Below are 6398 nucleotides of genomic sequence, written 5' to 3'. Positions count from 1 at the left end.
ATCCTAGGAATGACCTCATACTGCTTCAGAAGACTGACCATTCCTCTACACTGGAGTGGGAGTGCTCTGTGTAACCCAGACAGAGTGCTGACTCGGTCGCAGGCATGGTGGCATCACACAAGCGACCACAGGTGCCTGGGAATCCATATTCTTGCTCACCCTAAGCCCCCAAAGGCTGCATGCAGGAGTAAGCAAGCCCAGTGCTCAAGGGCCCTGCCTTGCCAAGCTTTCTATGGGCTCCTCATTATCCTCGCCCTCTGCCTGAGAAGGTAATTAAATCTGTCTCCCATCAAAAGCTGAGGCTGGCTTTACCCCAAGGCCTGGCTGGCAGGGCAGGGAGATAATGAACACTCTCACTAGGCCTGGAGGGGGCGTGGCTTAGTTGGCTCCACCCTCACCCATCACACAAATCTGGGAGCTAACATTCAGTTCTCCTCAGCGTTAAAGAATCTGAGCCTTTTAGGGTGTGGAGAATAGAGCCCTGGTGTCCTGGCCCTGCAGCTTACGGGTTCAAGATCCCCAGTGGGGCAGTTCAAAGGAAGAGTACATGCCATAAGCTCTTCTTGTGATTAACAGAACAGGACCGGGACCAGGTTTGCTTTGAGAGCTCAGAAGAGGGACAAGGTCCCCTTTCTTCTTCCCTTTATCTCACCTAAAGGATGTGATGATGACGATGAAGGCTAAGAAAGGGACACCGATCTCTATGACCTGCCCCAGTTACAAAGTGAACACAGGAAGCTTCGCAGAAAGAGCTTTAAAGGACCAGAAGAGAGCAGGAAGGCACAGGAGAGAAGAGACAGGGATAGGATGGATGGTGAGGCTGGTGATGTGGGAGGAAGGCAGCAGGGAGGTCCACAGTGGGTCCTGGAGGTAGTGGGAGTCACTGAAGATTTAAGAGCTCAAAAGTAACTGGGCCCCGTGGGCTGGAGAGATGGCTCGGTGCTTAAGTATTCTAGTTCCTGCTATTGAGGACCAGTGTTATTGGCACCCACACTGGGCAGCTTACAACCTCTTGAGACTCCAGATCCAGATCTAATGCCCGGTTCAGGCCTCTGCAAGTACCCTCAAGAACGGTATTGTAGGATGGAAAGAAAAGGGTTAGTATGCAATTCAGCTTGATCCCTCTATCCCAAGGCCCTCATTCTTGCCTCTGTGTGACTCAATAGGGAAGGTGGTTCCTGGTGCTTAGCCAAGGGGGACTCTGCCCAGAGTCATTTGGGCTATGGTGCTTGACCTCAATAGGCTCCCCTGATACAGGGATCCTGGGATACCCCTGGGAGCCTCACTTTCTTCCCCTGTGAGGTGGCAAAGACAAAGACAGTGATGGTGAAGTGTCCCTCACAAACTGATGAGTATCAGGTGTCTTATCTGTGTCAGAAGAGACCTGCTCTGGTTGCCACAGGTTTCCTCCAGTCACAGGATGAACTGGATGCTCTCATGGTTTTTGATGGGAGCTCTCACAGTCCTGGCATGAGTGCATCCTAGTGGGCAGGTTTTGGGCCAACCTCCAACTTTCAAGTAGCCTTGTGAGAGCCGCTACTCAATTACCCTTAATCTTCTTGATGAGGTGGAGCTCGGCCAGGCATTACACGCCTCAAACCAAGTCCCCAAGCCCTGGTCACAGATTACCCTGCCACAGCCCTCCCCTCGCAGTCTCCAGATGGCTGGTGGTGGCTTGGACGAAGTATGCTCCCTACCCTACTGCCTTCTGGGGTTCGGGTGGTGATCAGATCCTCAGGGTGGAAGAGATATTCTAAATTTCAAAGACCTGGCTTCAAATTTCACATTAGCATTTGGCTGGAGGCCTGGAAGGCCCTTCTTAATCCACATGTCTCTAGGCGCCCCTGTGAGTCAGAAACTGCTTTCTGGAAGAGGGGTTTCCTAAGATCCAAGGAAGCCAGCAGATCTCTGGAAGGAGCAGATTTGCATTGTGGGATTGCAAGGCAGAGGGCACAGAGTGCTGCCAACTAAGCGGGCCAGGCAGTCATCTCAAAGGCAGTGGAGGAGGGTGTTCCTCCCAGCTGGAGCTTGGGTTGAAGATCTTACTATAAAAACACTGAGAAAAGGTTCCTATGACAGGCCACATGCATGGACACACAGCATGACCCATACGGAAGCAAACAGAAGCCACCTTCCTGGCATCTCTGGACTGGCCACGATGCCACAGTCCTCAGAAAAAGAGAGACCAGGACAAGTCTTGCTTGAGTGTAGACTCTGTCTTTCTGCATATTTTTCTGATGTCATGTGATCACATTTGTCCTCCAAGTCCTTGTCCCTGAAATGATAAAAGTAAAATGGGAGCGCCCTAAGACTGGAAGGAAGATATAGATATAAAATCCATGCCTTGGGATGATCTTTTACTGCCTACGCTAGGACTAGAAAGCCCGTGGACAAGGAGGGTGCCTGCAAGCTGCCCTCTGTGAATCGGGGAGATAACGTGGGCACGCTGGGTGGGGGGAAAGCAGAGTATATCAATCCCAAGGATTCTATTTTCAAGCAGTTGCTGCCACAAAAGTACCACTAAAGGCCCAGAGAGGTTGACTTGCTCAAGGCCGTGCAGGCTTTCTAAAGTCCCATTCCTGAGCCTTTCCCACTGGTCATAGAATGGATCTGCTGTGCTTCTGAAATTGGTTGGTTGGGAGAGTCACAGGCAAATTCAGGAGAATCTTAACAAGCTTGCTTTAGTGACAAGATGGGAGGGGAACACCTGGGGCCCAAGCCTGGAAGTCAAAGGATGTATGTACCCAATAACATCCATGAAGAGGAAGGGGAAAGCCTAGTGAGGCATGAGGTTCAGGCCCAGCTCCCAGACACTGTGAGGCTAAAATTGCCCAGAAAGCAGCAATTCACCCCTCTGTGCCCAAGGCCTTCCCAAGTGGCTGTGGGGTAGCCCCTCTGCCCTCAATTATCTGCACACCTCCCTTCAGCCCCTAGAGGAACCCACTTCAGACATTGGTCTAACAATGTAACCATGGCCCCTCTGGGCCCCAGTTAGAGTTCTTTTTGACAAAGGCCAGAACCACACTTACCACAGTCAGGACTCACTGATGTGTCTACCCAGGGGTTTCTCTGCTCTGCTCTCCCTTCCTTCTGCTGGGCTCCAGGGCTCAGTCCACTAATATTTGTTCAATGCCAGTTGGAGAGAGACTTTGGCAGCATGGTAGCCCAGGACTGCCAACCTCAGAAGCAAGAGTTGCCCTGTTTTCTCATGAGTGATGGGGGACTTCTCAAACAGATTGAACTCAGGGACCATGTGGTCTCCTCCCCCTCTTCAGAAATGCCTAACCTCCTGCCTAGCTCTGTGACCTTTCAAGACTCACTCCAAGGAGTAGCTTCTATCTCTTGCCCCATGCCCAGAATGGGTTAGTTACTTTTCTCTTGTGTTCCATAGTACCTTGACCATTTATAGCATTGCTGATGACCAAAGATACAGAGCCACCTGTGTGCCCACCTCTGCCACAAGATGAGCCTTTAGCTGTAGACACTAGAGGATTAGTGTGGTGGTTTGAATATGCTTGGCCCAGGGAGTGGCACTATTTGGAGGTGTGGCCTTGTTGAGATAGGTGTGGTGGCCTTGTTGCAGGAAGTGTGTCACTTTGGGCTTGGGCTTTAAGACCCTCACCCTTGCTGCCTAGAAGCCAGTCTTCTCCTAGTGGCCTTCAGATGAAGATGTAGAACTCTCAGCTCCTCCTGCACCATGCCTGCCTGGATGCTGCCATGCTCCCACCTTGATGATAATGGACTGAACCTCTGAACCTGTAAGCTAGGCCCAATTAAGTGTTGTCCTTCTAAGAGTTGCCTTGGTCATGGTGTCTGTTCACAACATTAAGACCCTAGCTAGGACAGAAGTTGGTACCTGGTATGAAGCTACTGATCTAGCAAATGCCTTCTTCTCAGTAACTATCTATAAGGACCACCAAAAGCAATTTGCTTTCAGTTGGCAAGTATACCTTTACAGTTTTGCCTCAAGGATATATTAACTCTTCTGCCCTGCATCATAACTTAATTAGAAGGGATTGTCTGTCTCTTCCACAAAATCTCACATTGGTGCACTATGTTGACATGATATAGTCAATATAGTTAGTGACTATATTGACTATATTGACATTGATGACATTATGCTGATTGGACCAAATGAATAAGAGGTATCAACCACTTTGGACTCATTAGGAACACATGCATATCAGAGGGTGGGAAATAAATCCAACCAAAACCCAAAGACACATCTGTTCCAATAAGGAATCCAGTGGCATGGAGCATGCAGAGATATTCCTTCTAAGGTGAAAGAAAAATCATTGCACCTAGCTTCTCCCACCACCAAGAAAGAAGCACAATGTTTAGTGGGTCTATTTGGATTCTGGAGACAGCACATTCCTCACTCAGGCGTGTTACTCAAGCCCATTTTCCAAGTGACTTAGAAAGCCTCTAGCTTTGTGTGGGGCCTGGAACAGGAAAGGACTCTTCAATAGATCCAAGCTGTTGTGCAGGCTGCTCCACCACTTGGACTGTGTGATCCAGCAGACCTGATGGTACCTGAGGTGTCAGTGGCAGATAGAGATGTTGTTTGGGGCCTCTGGCAGGCCCCTGTAGGTGACTCACAGAGCAGACCTTTGGGATTTTAGAACAAAGCTCTACCATCAAGTGCAGACACTATTCTCTCTTTGACAAACGGCTCTTGGCCTGCTATTGGGCCTTAGCGGAAACTGAACGTTTGACAATAGAACACCAAGTTACCATGTGACCTGAACTGCCAGTCATGAGCTGGATGTTATCAGGACCCCACCCCTGCCCCCCCCCCCCCCCGCAAGTCATAAAGTAGGATGTGCACAGCAACAGTCTATTACCAAATGGAAGTGGTGTATAAGCCATCAGGCCTGAGCTGGTCTTGGAGGCACAGCAAGTTATATGAAGAAGTTGTCCAAATGCCTATGGTTTCTCCTTATACAATGCTGTCTACTACCAAGCATGCACCCATAGCCTTATGGGGATGTCCCCCATGATCAGTTGACTATGGACAGAAGATTAGGACCTGGTTTACTGATGGTTTTGCAGGAACTGCCATATTAGCATGTCAATACAGGTCTACAAGCCTTGCTCTGGAGTATGTGAAAGATTTCTTAGACTTCCCAATTTGAGGTAGAGTGATGGGCCTACAATCTTTCCTCGTGATTCTCTAGAAACACTCCCCAAAAAGCTGATTTTAGGGATGAGTTCTCCAGCCACATGCCTCACAATATTCAGATTTGCAGAGCAGGGGGAAGGATGTGAGCCTAGAGGCAAGAAACTAAGCAGGCTCTCACCCTTACACTCTGTCTCCTCACTCGTGGCTGGCCAGTGGCTCACATCTAGATGGGGTTGAAGAAGGCTCCATGTAGCCCAGGCTTGGCATTTGTAGAAGTGATCATGGGGTTCACGGAGATCTCCTGCAGGACTGAGATATGGGAGCTGGGCACTGAGGAGGAGGCAAGGGCAGAGGACACTCCTCTGGTTGTATCTGGCCATAAGCTCCTGGTGATGGTTAATCTCCACTGTCAATTAGATGTGAAGTCACTTAGGAGACGCACCTCTGAGTGTGTCAGTAAAGGTGTAATTGACATGCAAAGGCCTACCCTTGAACACAGGCATGATTCAGCACATGTAATGGTCAGAAGACAACTGGCGGGAAGGAGTTGATTCTCACTTTCCACCATGTGGAACCCAGGAGGAATGGCTCTGTGTCATCAGGCTCTATGACAAGTACCTTTACCCACTGAGTCATCTTGCCAACTCTGGGATTTCTTTTTAAGTAGATGTTGATTACATTCATTAAGGCCCATGTGTGGAGATGCTAAGACTCAATCACCTACCAAAGGCCCCATCTTCTGACACATCACATTAGGGGCTAGCAATTTTTAAATTTTTATTTTTAATCATATGTATATGTATGACTGCTTATGGGTTTGCACATGTGGGCATGTGTTCTTCTAGAGGCCAGATGAGAGCACAGAGTCTCCTGGAACTGGAAGTTCAGACAGCGTGAGCCACGTAACGAAGGGCCCACAAATAGAGCTTGGGTCCCTCTGGAAGAGGAGTTTGACTCTTAATCACCAAGCCATCTCTCCAGCCCCAGGATAAACATTTTAAAATATGAATTTTGTAGGGACACAAACTCCTAATCTATAACCAGTGGGGGAGTCCTGCCTTGCATTCTGGTTCTCTTTGGCTCCAACAGAGAGAGAGAGACAAGTGGTACTATCAGTGTGAGGAGACCTACTGTGTTCCAGGCAGAGTGGTTGTTCTGTTACAACACACAGAGTTGTATAAGAGCACTGGGATTAAAGGTATGTGGCACCACAACCGGCTTCAGATTGAATTAATCAAATGCACAAATCCAGGTAGGAGCTGTCCTCACCTTCTTG

Source organism: Arvicanthis niloticus, chromosome 26 (genome assembly GCF_011762505.2).
Source record: "Arvicanthis niloticus isolate mArvNil1 chromosome 26, mArvNil1.pat.X, whole genome shotgun sequence".
Lineage (NCBI taxonomy): Eukaryota > Metazoa > Chordata > Mammalia > Rodentia > Muridae > Arvicanthis > Arvicanthis niloticus.
Note: the sequence above shows the minus strand (reverse complement) of the source record.